Below are 14,725 nucleotides of genomic sequence, written 5' to 3' on the forward strand. Positions count from 1 at the left end.
TGGAACTCAGAGACCCACATATCTTTGCCTCCTGAGTTCTGGGATTAAAGGCATGCACACCTGGCCCCTAATTTCATTTTCAATACATAACAGATAAAGAAAATCACTCTGTCTAGATTCATGGATATTTTTGTGAAGAGGAATTCTCAAGTTCAGCAGCCCCCAGAAGCAGGAAAAGTTCAGAGCCTCCCTCTCCCCACCCCTTAGAGTGTGGGCAGTGCACATGCATATAAAGAATACATATCTTTCTGGAGACAGCCTGATGGGTAAGACCTGCACCTTGAATTTAATCTGGCTGGTTGGCTGCCTGTGACTGACACTCAGGGCTGTGATTGGCTGAGACTCCATTATTTGTGACAAAAATAGACTTAAGTTAGGTTTTCAGATTCCCTAGTAAACTAGGTTCCAGTTTGCTACGGTAGGAGTTCAAAGTATGGAGGCAGCCTCAGGCCAAATTTAGTTAACTCAATTTCACATTAAAAACATCCATGGGGGTTGGGGATTTAGCTCAGTGGTAGAGCACTTGCCTAGCAAGCGCAAGGCCCTGGGTTCGGTCCCCAGCTCCGAAAAAAAAAAAAAAAAAAATCCATGAACGTCGAATATCAACTACAGCCTGAGGTGAGCTCGCCAATAGCAAGTTAGTACATTCAAAATCTCCATGGGGCAGCAGCCAGCTACAGTGATCATTTATGCATGGACGATGTTCCAGAATACGAAGGTAAGGTACGCTCTAATGTGCTTCATTAATAGGCGAGCTTGGAGGGTTCCAAAGACACAAGCAGCATGTAAGTCCCTCGGGCAAGTCGGAAGCATCCTTAAATATCTCCAAGCTAAAATAAATGAGGGTGGTGGTCACCTTTATAAACGGAGCAGCTACCTGCCAAGCCCTGAAAGTATTATTAAATTGCATTCCTTACTGACTTTAGTGTGGGGAAGGAGGGAGCAGATTCTTATGGGCATAAAAATGAGATTATGGAGTGTTGATCTGGGTTAGCACCTGACTTGGTATTTTTTCTTTCTTGTTTCCTCTTATTTTCCATTCTTTTCTATTATTTTCTTTTTCTCTCCCTTCCTTCTTCCTTGTTTGTATCCAAGAGCAGACAGGTTTTTTTTTAAAAAAAAAAAAAATTAATTGGGGTTGGGGATTTAGCTCAGTGGTAGAACGGTTGCCTAGCAAGCGCAAGGCCCTGGGTTCGGTCCCCAGCTCCGAAAAAAAGAAAAAAAATTTAATTAAATTATTTATTCTCTATACACCCCACATATTGCTCCCCTCCTGGCAACCCCCCTCCCACAGTCCATCCCCATCCCCTCTCCCCTTCTCCTCTGAGTGGGTGGGGTCTCCTGGGTAACTCCCCCCACCCCTGGTACTTCAGGTCTCTGCAGGGCTAGGCACTTCCTCTCCCACCGAGGCTGGACAGGGCAGCCCAGCTAGAAGAACATACCCCACATACAGACAACAGCTTTAGGGATCCCTGCTCCAGTTGTCTGGACCCACATGAAGACCAAGCTGCACGTTAAACAGACAGGTTTGAGTACTGATCATGGAACTGAAGTGTTTACGAACTTAGGAAGGGAAAAAAAAGTGCTAAAGCTCCCTCCGTTTAAGAATCATTTTAACATCTGTCATTGTTTGTTTGTTTTTTGTTTTCAAAACCAAAAGCCACCAGGGCAATGTTTGTTTTCCCAAATGCCACTTTAAGAAAGGAAAGCCTAGGGGTTGGGGATTTAGCTCAGTAGTAGAGTGCTTGCCTAGGAAGCGCAAGGCCCTGGGTTTGGTCCCCAGCTCCGGGAAAAAAAAGAACCAAAAAAAAAAAAAAAGAAAGGAAAGCCTAAAAGGTCTTCAACAGAAAAGAGAAAAGGTTTAAGCTGATGCACTAGACTAGAAAGAAAATCTCCAGCATGACTTGATACACACTGAACTATGTAATGGCCCAATTTGAGTACCACCTTCCTAAAGCTCACTGTGTCTGGAGCTAATGTGACAAAATGCCACCAACTAACGGCACAGAAGTCAAGGCAAACGGCTGCTGTTCAGTGTCCCATCATGCTTAGGAGACTTCCAAACTGGGAGAGGAGCAAAAACAGCTGTTTCTGAGGATGGTGGCTTAGAGGGAACATATTTCACAAGGCTTATTAAATGGTACTTACTAACACACATAAAATTCACATATGGAAATGTGCTAAGTTCAGTGGCTCACGCCATAATCCCAATACCCAGAAGATTGCTACAGGCTCAGGCTGGTCTGCGCTACATAGCAAATTCCAGGGCTGCACATGGTGCCAGAAGTCAAGATCACGGATCTGTCTTTTTCCTTCTTTCCTTTTCGTTTTTCTTTCTGTTTTGTTTTTTTCAAGACAGGATTTCTCTGTGTAGCCCTGACTATTCTGGAACTCACTCTGTAGATCAGGCTGGCCTCAGACTCAGAGATCTGCCTGCCCCTGCCTGTCAGTTTCCCCTCACTTTTGGGGACAAGCTCTCTCACCTAGAGCTGGCCCATTTGGTTAGTCTGACTGGCCACCAAGCCGCCACCATCTTCTTTTTTATGTGGGTGTTGAGGATCTAAACCCAGACCCATCTCTCTGGTTCCAAGAACTGTACTTTAAAAAGAAATGAAAAAAAAGGGAAGGGATTTAGGTAAGGACCTTTTTTCCTTGTGGGAGAAAACAAAAGCAGATTGGTGGGGGCGGTGGGTCATGTTTTTGTGGTGATCTGGCCATTCAGCTGAGCAAATGTTCCCTACTTCCTGCCCCACCCCCAAGAAAATGGCCCAAACCTAGCCTTTTGCTATTTTAATGTTTTCTGTCATGACCTGAAGGAAGTGTACTGGAACCTGTAGCAGAGCAAGATGCAATCTCTGTGTCCGGTAGCTCTAGAGATTTTTCTCCTTTGCTTTTTACACATTCACTCAGATCTCAACTGGCCTGTCCGCAGGGAGTCCATTAGCACAGGACTAATGTTCTATTGCTGATCATCTACATTTTTCAGAACTTCATGTAACATGGAGTGCTGTTTTCGTCCTAGCTTTTAAAAACCCAACGGGAAAGAACATCATTCAATTCGTTGGACCCTGACATTCAAAGTCTGAACTAGGGGAAGTTTTGTGCTAGCAGAGGGCACAGGGGCTGAGATGATCTTTATTTATTTATTTATTTACTCATTTACTCATTTATTTCTTTCACGCATGTGTGTACACTGTCACTGTCTTCAGACACACCAGAAGAGGGCATCAGATGCTTGCTGGTCCTGTGTGTGGAGACTCATGCCGGACAAGGGCTGTCACCGGACTCTTCAGCAGAATCCTAGCTCCCGGAGAAGCAGAGGCCCAAGGATAGGAAATCCAAGGCTCAGCTACCTCAATGTCTTGAGCACAGTTTGCCAGAAACATGAGTAGACACTTTTATGGCTTTCTACAATGTCAGAATTTATTAAATGGCAAATTCATTTTTTTAAAAGATTTATTTATTTATTTATTTATTTATTTATTTAGTTATTTATTTAACTGTTACTATCTTCAGACATACCAGAAGAAGGCAGCAGATCTCATTACAGATGGTTGTGAGACACCATGTGGTTGCTGGGATTTGAACTCAGTACCTCTGGGAAGAACAGTCAGTGCTCTTAACCACTGAGCCACCTCTCCAGCCCAGAAGCTAGCTGTTAAGAACAGATTTTTTTTTTAAATTTTTAAAATTTTTTTATTAGATATATTTCTTTATTTACATTTCAAATGTTATTCCCCTTCCTGGTTTCCTGTCCATAAGCCTCCATCCCCTTCCCTACCCCTCCCCTATACGGGTATTCCCCCTATACATTCCCCTTGTTGCCCCCCCCCCATATTCCCCTGCACTGGGGGTCCAACCTTGGCAGGACCAAGGGCTTCCCCTTCCACCGGTGCCCCAACAAGCCTATGCAGTTGGAGCCCCATAGTCTTTGGGTAGTGGTTTAGTCCCTGGAAGCTCTGGTTGGTTCGCATTGTTGTTTTTATGGGTTGCAAGCTCCTTCAATTCTTTCAATCCTTCCTCTAATTCCCCCCAAGGGGGTTCTATTCTCAGTTCAGTGGTTTGCCGCTAGCATTGACCTCTGTATTGGACATGCTCTGGATGTGTCTCTCAGGAGAGATCCATCCAATCCCTTTCAGCATGCATTTTCTAGCTTCATCAATCTTATCTAGTTTTGGGCCACATGTGGGGCAGGCTCTGAATGGCCACTCCTTCAGTCGCTGCTCTAAACTTTGCTTCCATATCCCCTCCTATGGATATTTTCCCCCTTTTAAGAAGGAGTGGGAGCATCCACATTTGCTTATCCTTCTTCTTGAGCTTCCTGTGGTCTGTGGATTGCATCTTGGGTAATTTGAGCTTTTGGGCTAATGTCCACTTATCAGTGAGTGCGTACCAAGTGTGTTTTTCTTTGATTGGGTGGCCTCCCTCAGGATGATATTTTCTAGAGAACAGATTCTTTTATACCAGTCCATGTTACCACTATTAACTTTCAAAGGTTAATTTACAATATTAACTTTCACATTTTACACAGTAATTATATCTGTATGTTTACATGTGTGTAGGTTATATATGGTGGCTATGGAATTAAAGAGGCCACAGTAGAGTTCAAGGAGGCATTGATTGATTGTTTTTGAAGCCTTCTAGAAGGCGGAGACAGAACATGGATACAGATGTAAAAGAACGACTACAGGAGATTAAATAAGATGCTATGGATCCAGCGTTGGAAGTGAGCAGAGCTGAGCTGCAACACTGTGGGGTAAGCTAGCCACAGAGTCCCTTTGGGGGCCAGAGGAGATTCTGGGGAAGAGGTGCAGGACCACAGAGGTGAGGTGCACAACCAGGTCTGCAGGATGAATGCACAGATGGACTGATATGAAATATAATTGGACTGAGTGGGCTGGGTCAAACGCTGGGGACTGAATTGAGCTGAAGCCCCAGGCATAGCTGGAAATTCTCTGCCTGTCTATCTCTTGAGGTACATGGCTGTGGTCTTAAAGAAGACCCTCTTGTCTTCCCTGAGTGGTCCAAAGCTTTACCTCAGACTCCGATAAGTACAAAGAGACTCCATGCTTCTCTCTTCGACTTTCTTTCCCAAACCTAACACGTGGGAGAGGTAATTTTAAGGAATTGGTCCTGTGGGTGCCCTCCTTCTTTGTTGCTGGTCTCTCTGCCTCTAACCCAGAACCTGCGCTGCCCTCTGATGACTCTCCCAGGTCCTCTGAGACCCTTGTCTGTCTCTTCCAGGAATTTTGGAGCTTGGTCAGAGGTTCCTCTGGGTTTCAGTCTGTCCCTTTGCCTGTGGGATGCAGGGACTGGAAGGGAACCTGGGGGTGCTAACTCCCCCTCCCTCACTCCCCTTCCTCTATGCCTGCTTGAGTCACCACACTTCAGAATGGCTACTGCAGTCTCACTTGCCTGGATACGCACCCTGCTTATTGCCTTCTTTGTAAAGTACTACGCCCTGCGAGTGATGATCTACCTAGGAAGTTGTTCTTCTATTTCAAACTGTCTGGCTACAACAGTACTAACCAGACAATGGCAGTCAGTGGCTTGAAAATGGTACCTTGGACATTAAAATTCTTAGAGACTTATGTAAGTTCATTCAGGGCAATGACATAGCTGAGATTCCTTATATTTGGGCTTTTTTTTTTTTTTTTTTTTTTTTTATTTTTTACAACCAACCCTCTCTCTGTATCAATTTTGAGTCACCTTCCAAACCCTGCTCAGAGGCAAAGCACTCACACTTCCGTAGTGACATTTTCTTCTGGAAGACCAGCTCTGACCCCACTGACTATGCTTGTTAGATCAGGGTTGACGGAGACAAACAGAACACCTGAAAGGCTGTGTGGTCTCTCCAGTGAGACTGTGTTTACACGGTGTGGGGGTCTTACAGTATGGGAAAGGGGAGTTTGGGGATGGAAGATTCCATTTGCAGGTTAGTTCACCTGCAGTCTGGAAATGGTAGAGGCTTGGTGTGTGGCTCTTCTTACCAGAATATTCCACAGGTGTCATCAGTCACGTCAACTTTCCTGTGCAGAGCGGCTCAGTCCACCTGAGGCTTTTAGGTAATTAGCTCTCCAACGCTCCCCCTCCAACGCCCCTCCGTGCTCCCTCCGGTGCTCCCCTCCCTCCCGTATTTCCCTTGAGCTGCCTTCAATTACTCATCCTTACCCCATCAGAACTGCCTCTTTGCTCCTCTTCCCCTAGTCCTCTGGTGCCACTCACTCACCAAAACTGCCTGAACTCCTTTTCCTCTGTGGCATCACACAGAGCCAGATTTCTCCTCCCCTCCCCTCCAGCACTCACTCCTTACTACCCTTCCCTTCCTCTCATTGTTTTTCCTCTGCCATTGGCTCAGAATCCAAACCTCTCAGATTTCTAGGACCCTTCCATTATCCAGGTTACTGGGTCTAATACACACACACACACACACACACACACACACACACACACACACCCCACGCCTCATCTCTCCTGGATCAACACATGTCTGGGTTCTTCTGTTATCCTCCCTGGTTCACCAAGGCATTCCAGCGCATCGTGCACTCTTACAGTTTAACGTTCCTGTTGCAGGGTATTCGATCACACCGTGAACCCAGAGATTGTGTTATTTACTGGAAAGACCTGTTGTTCATTGTGGAGTGGCTCAGCCTTAGCACACACCTTTAATCCAAGAGCTTCCTGTGTGAGTACTGTAACCAGGATTAAATAAACTCAACCATAGGTCAAGAGGCAGAGCAAGCAACCAGTTGGAAGGAAGTGAACATACGACTATTAAAAATCAAAAAACCCACAGAGAGTAAGAGAGAGTCAGGAGGACAGATAGAGACACACAGGAAGTAAAAGGGAGGGGATTGAGTTTGAAGGAATGATTTTGAGATAGCTTGAGAGAGAGGCATTCCTGCTGGGATGTAGGCTGAGGAGGAAGGGCAGCTGGGTGTTCTCTCTGCTTCTCGAAGTTCCTGAGTCTTCATTGGTAAAATTGAGATTTGGTTTTAAAACAAACAAAAAAACATGTTCCAGGACATTTATGTTGCTTAAAAAATCAAAGCTCGGGGTTGGGGATTTAGCTCAGCGGTAGAGCACTTGCCTAGCAAGTGCAAGGCCCTGGGTTCGGTCCCCATCTCCGAAAAAAAGAAAAAAAAAAAATCAAAGCTCGAATCTGGACTTTGGCATTGTTTTGTTTGTTTGTTTTGTTTTGTTTGTTTGTTTCAGACTCTCTCCATTCCTAGGATCCCCACTGTCACCCTGCTGGGAATACAGTTGTCCCCTCCAGAAATCCTAAATAGTATTACTATCTTAACTCCGGAGACCTGGCACTCACTTCCTCACCTGCAGACCCAGGGTGTGGAAAAGGCTTCCCTTAAGGCAGTGAACTAAGGTCTAAGAAATCACCTAGAGGGTCATGAAAAACCAGCCTTTCCACATATAACAACCTTAGATCGGAATTCAAAGGCAGGAAATCTGTGTTTACACACTCAGTCAAGCATCTCCTAATCCTCCCCACACATTAGGAAAATGCCTCCCACACTTGAGACTGGCCTTTAGACTTCCCAAAAGTACCTTATTAGAGTAGCCCTTAAAAGCTTTAGTAAAGGAGGTCTTTAATAATAATAACTAGAAAGCAAGCACAGAAAAGATCAGGCTAAATACCAATAAATTACAACCACATCCATGACTTAAACATACCTTGCTTAAGTATGTTCAGGAGGAACAGTGGGTCAAACCTTGTCCTGATCCATGAACTCTACTGGGACACTAACTAGCATGTACCATTAAGGGACACTGAGAATCGGACAGTTGTTAACCCTTGAGTGGAGGCTAGCTATTCCAGACATTAACTCTGAGGATTCCTAACACCTAATTGGGCTGGTTAGTTTTTTGTCAACTTGACACAAGCTAGAGTTATCCAGTAAAAGAAAGCTCAACTGAGAAAATGCTCTCATCGGATTGTTCTGTTGGCAAGCCTGTGGAATATTTTGGTAAGCGATTGTTGTGGGAGAGCCCTGCTCACTGTGGGGCTGTGCAACCTCTGGGTAAGTGCTCTTCGGCTGTATGAGAAGAAGGCAGAGCACACCGTGGGGAGCAAGTCAGCATAAGTCACATTCCTCCAAGGCCCATGACTTAGTTCCTGCCTTCAGGTTCCTGACTTGAGCTCCTGCCCTGACTTCCTCTCATGGTAGACTGTAAGCTTTACACTGAAATAAACCTTCTCCTCCACAAGTTGCTTTTGGTCGTGGTGTTTATCACAGAAATAGAAAGCAAACTAGAACACTAACCTTTTGGGTCTAGACAATGAAGATGCTGTTGCCAGACTCAGAAGCCCTCACAGACATTGCTGTCAGTAAGGACGAACCTAGAATAAACATCACAGCTGCAGGTCAGTCAATTCCTTTCCTTTTAGACCCATTCATCCTTAACTGAATACTCAGGACGAATGGCTTCATCCTTTGTCTTTTTTTGTGGAGACGGATGGCCTTACCTCCCAACCCCTTAAACCCCAGCCTCTTTCCTGTGTCTGAAGACATGTGAATTTTATTCACTATCCTGTCTCCATTTTAGGATGAGACATTCTATTCTCCACTGATACTGCCTTCTCTGTTTACCTACACATAACCCATATATGCAAACAGAGACCAGGAAGTTGGGGGTGGGGGGTGGGATGGGGTGGTGGTGGTGGGGTGGGGTGCGGTGGTGGGGGTGGGGTAGAGACGGAGCCCACAAAGATGCCAGGGATTCAGACTCTGGAGACCGGCATCAGAGTGCAGATCTAACTTTATCGTTTATTACACAAGCTTATATATAGTTTTTTAGCTAATTAGGGTATGTTTATGTGTATGGGTCTTGCTGGGAAAAGTGAGGTAGAGACTGGTCTGACACATTGTGAAATTCTCCGCCCCAGAATGACTTGAGAGGCCACTGGTACTGGCAAGTCAATTGAGAGGCACCCCAAGTGAGTAGGTTTCCATTCTGGAGAAAGGTACTACTCCTCACACAGATTCCACGAGTCACATAGTTAGGAGACCTCTGGGTGAGCAAAAGGCATAGAGTCAGTTAAAGGAAGGGAGTTCTCTGGGATTACTGGAAAAGTTTCATTAATGCCTGTCATGGAACCATTTTAAAAGTCCAACATTTCTGGGGTCCACATTGTCAATTAATCCAGTTAGAAAAATCACCTGTTACTTCTTTGGTGAGCATAACAAAGCCCAGTGACCAAGTGGTTTCATTTAGGCAGAATCCCACCAAGCCCTCTGTAAGAGAGTACACACCATTAAAGGCTACCTTTAGGGTGGAATTAACTAGAATTTCCCCCCATCACTGGATTATCACTGTATAGCACAGAGAGTCTGGAATCCCAAGTCACAGGGAGTACAATCAGTGCATTTTCCACCACTGTCCATAAAAGAGGAGTAGCACGTGTCTGCGAGTTGCCTGTTATGATGGCATACATGAACAAGAATAGGGTGTAGGGTCCCGTCTCTGCCCCTGCAGGGGACATTCTCTAGGCTTGGTTTAGGAGAGCTCCCCCATTTCACTGGGTGGGGACGTGGAGTTAAGGGCCTCGTCCTTGCTTTGGTTGGGAGAGTGCTGCTCCATAGATGACAACAGTCTCTCTTCTCCATCAGACTCACTCAGTGAGAGGTTCTGCAACATGGTCCCCAGTAGCTCCACCTGTTCCACCTGGGCCATAGGTGGCACATGGCTTGATGGATCTGCCAGGAACCCAGATGGATTTCTCAGCTCCTCTGGGAGAAACACAAACAAACCCTTGTCCCATGGTTAGCATCGGGGCTGAGGTCCCTCCCAGCTGTTGGTTAAGAGATCCTTCCAGTAAACCAAGGGCAGAGGGGTGATGTAGGGCAGCTTTTAGGCAGGAGATAGGCCTTGTTTGTCAAAGTTTTAAAAATTAAGTGTAAATAAGGCATCTGCAAATTTGTCTTGAGGCCTTAGCCCTACAACCCCCTCTTTATTTGCTTTTTGAGGGAGGAGTAGGCTCCTTAAATGATGTTTTGTCCTTGGAGGCCATGAAGCATTTTGGTGGAGTGGCTTGTTTTTTATTTTCTGTAGAAAGAGGCAGTTTCGTTATTGGCATACGTAGGCCCATTGTCTGTTTTTACAGCAAAGGGCACACCCATCATTAACATTGCTATTTTTATAGCTGTAATGACCATTTTTGTATGTTGGGGGAGTCGTGTCATGCTAAAGCTGTAAGAGGAGCAGGTATCAACATTTGTATGTATGTATTTGAGGCAGCTGAATTTTGGAATGTGTCCTGTCTACTTGCCACAGGGCATTTGGCCTCAGGCCACAGGGGTTTACTCCATTTGGCTGGAGGGGTCCCAAGGGCAGTAATGTCCACAAGCCTTGCAAGTTGGTACGCAATGCTTGGATGAGGCTGACGTTGACTGGGGAAGCATCTCGTGTAGGGAAATGGCTGACTTGTGGACTGCAGAGTGAAAGGCTCCAGCCTGATGCAGTTGTGAGGTGAGGAAGGATGTCACCAGGTGCTCTGATTCCTCATTGCACAGCGTGAGGCATCCAGGGAGGTTAAGGTGAGACCAAACATGGTGTATATAAAACGGTTCAGAGTGCATCTCAGTCAAGGTGTTCCGTGATGACTGGATATAAGGGCCCATCGGCAGCTCTGAGAGAAGCTAAGGGGAAGGATTTAATCATGTTTGTTGTATATTGACTATCACTAAATATGTTAATAGGGTCTGACCAATTTATGAACAATTTTTTCCAATTGCACGGACTCCATGAAAGCTTGCTCAAGGCTTTCTGTTTTCCTAGGGGTCAACAGTATACCCAAATGCAGACTTAGAGGCATCTGTAAAGTCAATGGCTGCTTTAGGGATAGGCTTTTTTTTTAAAAAATTGGTGGCATACAGACGTGTCTATCATGGGCAAAATGGAAAGGAGTTTATGCCTTGGAAAATTATTGTCTAATTTTTTTTGATAGTTTATTGAAAACACCTGGGCTGGTGGGCGGGAGCTCAGGCAGCAGAAGGTCCTGGGAAAGGGGCAGTACCGCCATTTGGGGAGATCTGTTAAGGACTGTAAGGGCCACTTCACCTTAAGAGCTGTAAGAAAAACACCATCTATAGATGGTTCATTGTGGGTGCAGAGGAGTAAGCAAGGTGAATCCAATAGAGGATCCTGTCAGGTTGAGAAAGCTCCATCCTGCAGGGAGGCCTTTGATAAGGAAAACCAGCCCATCGCCCCCATCCCATCCTGGAGCTCTAGAGTAGGGTCAGATTTGCAAAGGCAGGCCTGTTGAAGGCCCTCATTGACTCTTTTTTTTTTTTTTTTTTTGGTTTTTTTTTTTTTTTTTTTTTCGGAGCTGGGGACCGAACAGGGCCTTGCGCTTCCTAGGTAAGCGCTCTACCACTGAGCTAAATCCCCAGCCCCCTCATTGACTCTTTTGAGGTCTTTTTTAGCTTCTGAGGTGATCATGACACCATCTTTTGCCTTTTTGGTCCCCCTTAAGAGCTGAAAAGGGGGGACTAATTGCCCAGATGTGATAGGCTCACTAGGTCAGATCCAGGCCAAATTTCCCAGAGAGGTTTGCATAGATGCTAGAGGAGTAGGTACAAGAAAGGTGAGTTGAAGCTTTTGAGGCTAATAATATTATCTGTGGTGGTGTGACCCAGAAATAGACAAGCCTCCCATCTTTGTGACTTTGCTGCTTTTGCAAGTCAGCAGCAACAGCAGTTTGTTTTTTGTTTTGTTTTTGTTTTTGTTTTTGCTTTTGAGCTGCTCAGGGTTAACATAGCCAATAAGAATATCATCCAAGGGCTGGAGAGATGGCTCAGAGGTTAAGAGCACTGACTGCTCTTCCAGAGGTCCTGAGCTCTATTCCAGCAACCACCTGGTTGCTCGCAACCATCTGTAATGGGATCTGATGCCCTCTTCTGGTGGGTCTGATGACAGTGACAGTGGACTCATATACATAAAATAAGTCTTTTTTTTTTTTTTTTTTTTTTTTTGGGTTTTTTTTTTCGGAGCTGGGGACCGAACCCAGGGCCTTGCACTTCCTAGGCAAGCGCTCTACCACTGAGCTAAATCCCCAACCCCCAAAATAAGTCTTTTAAAAAAATATCCTCCAATACATGGATGGCAAAGCAATTATTTATTACGGATCGCCAGGCCTCCCACACATGCCTGGAAGATAATAGAGCTATTTTTTATTCCCTGAGGCAGCACCTTCCATTGATAACACTGTATGAGTGTCTGATGATTGATTGCTGGTACTGAGAATGTAAATTACCCCTCATTTTCTTCATGTAGGAGTACGGAGAAGAAGCAGTCTTTAATATCTATAGTTATTCTGTATCAGGTCTTTGGTATAGCTGACAATGCAGGGAAGCCTGGTTGAGTGACTGGTTGCATCAATTGCTCTTAAATTATGTAACAATTTAAAATTTTAAAACTTTCTGATGACATAAATTGGTGAATTTTAAGGGCTTGTTGGGGGGGGGTTCTGTATGCCGTACTTGTAATTGTTTTTGTTTTGTATTTCTACAAGTTTTAATAATTTAATATATTTGTCGCCCCCTACAGGCCATTGCTCCACCCACTGGGGCATCAAGAGTTTTAAGTGAGTTTGAGGGGGAATTGGAACCCTGTGGTGGCAACAGCCGCTAGAATTGGGGGTGCTGTGATCCAGTTTATCTTGGACTATGTAGTCATCATAAAAGACCTTATTGTCTGCTGTAACCATGTCCTCAAGTACATCTCTGTCCCATAAGTTATTTGGCAGGTTTGACTAAGACCAAAGGTCGGATGGCTCCTTGACTACCATCCTTCCCTTGCCAAGTTATGGGCCAGGCAGTCGGCCAGGACTGAGGCCTTTTAACTAGGCCTAGGCAAGTTTGTTCTGCCCTATTGCCCATGATACCTCCAAATACCTTTCAATTTAAGCCTCATCTGGGCCTGATTTTGCCCTGTGGGAAGAGTTCACATGACAGGGCCCACCTTTTGTTTTCTCTTACTGTCAGTGCTGGGGCCCACTCTGTTGGGAGTTTAAAGGCTGGCCATTTTTAGTTTTCTTGGATTGACAATCCTTTCCCAATGAAATTATTTTTTACATTTAGGGCATACTGAGAGCGTCTTTTTTTTTTTTTTTTTAATTGGGACATCACCTAGAAAAACGGCCTTGGCCCCCGCAGCACCAGTACCCTTTTCCCATTTGCCATCCTTGGCTTGCAAATGGACACCGAAAGCGACCGCCAAGCCTTCAGCGTTGCCTGAGCAAGTGCCTATGTCTTTGGTAGCATTTATCTAGTCCTCCAGCTCTCTACTCCTTATGGGAACGACTGCTTTATGGGCTTCTGAGCTTCCGTAGTGGCTCCTTCCCAAATCAATTCCTTAGCCTCTGCCGCTGCATGACGGCTTATGCAGTGGTTAACTGCTGTACTCAGAAAGCAAAATCAGCAACGGACTCTGAGGGCCTTTGGTTCATTTACCAAGAGACACTGTTGCTCCTTTTGTTACCTTTTTCACAGCTCACGTCACACATAGCGTCACCTGATCAAAATGATTAGGAGGGCCCCGGCATATGTACGGTTGGAGAAGCACAGTTCCTTTAAGCTGCAAGGAATCCGGTGGCAGCTGGGTGCCCGTTCTAAACTACCATCACCCAGCACTACCCCCCTGTCACAGAACGCAGACTTCCATTGAAGGAATTGGACCCCAGATAGGAGAGCTCTCATAATGGTTTTCTGATCCCACGGGATGTTCAAAGTGGCGCCATGGATTTGAACATTTGTTCTACAAAGGGAGAATGTGGTCCATCCTCCCCCACAGCTTTCCTAAACTTTTGTAATGTCTCTAGAGAGTAGGGTTCCTTCTTAAGCCGGGGAAGATTTCTCCCTTGCGTTGGGTGGAGGACTATGGGAAATGCAGCTGCAGGAGGTTTCTGTGCAGACAGAGCAAGTAGCCACTGTGCTGGCCACCGCCCCAGCCTTGGCTCGCTGGTATTCTGGAGCCATGTCAGACCACACACTGTGTACAGGTGGATCAGACTCTTTAAGCAGTGCAGGAGTCTGTGGTGCCTAGCGCTCCATTTCACTTCTCCCTCCACCGGGTTGATCTCCACATCTCCGACACCCTTATAAGGATTCTTCTCACCCTGATGTCTCTTTTTCACTCTCACAGCCCGTTAAACTCATGATTTGGGACACTGAAAATTTCTCGAGGACCATACATCATTCTCCTATAAAAACTACTCTAAAGATCACTGTCCTGGTTAGGATTGCTATTGATGTGATGAAACACTGTGACCAAAGCAAACTGGGGAGGAAAGGAATTATTTGGCTTACACTTCCATATCACTGTTCATCATCAAACAAGTCAGCACAGAAACTCAAGTACGGTAGGATCCTGGAGGCAGGAACAGAGGTGGAGGCCAAGGAGGGTGCTGCTTACTGACTTGTTCCCTCTGGCTTGCTCAGTCTGCTTTATAAAAGAACCCAGGATCCACAGCCCCGGGTTGCCCACCTATTATGGGCTGAGCCCTCCCCTATCAATCACTAATTAAGAAAATGCCTTATAGGCTTGCCTATACCTGGTAGCATTTTTTTTTAATTTGAAGTTTCCTCCTCAGGGATCACTTTAGCCTGTATCAAGTTGACACAAAACTGTCCAACATGATCATCAACTTTCTCAACTGGTACAATATTCCTCTCCTTGTCAGAACATTGTAGAACCTCCAACTAACCAT

This window comes from Rattus rattus, chromosome 1, assembly GCF_011064425.1.
Source record: "Rattus rattus isolate New Zealand chromosome 1, Rrattus_CSIRO_v1, whole genome shotgun sequence".
NCBI classification, from domain to species: Eukaryota; Metazoa; Chordata; class Mammalia; order Rodentia; family Muridae; genus Rattus; species Rattus rattus.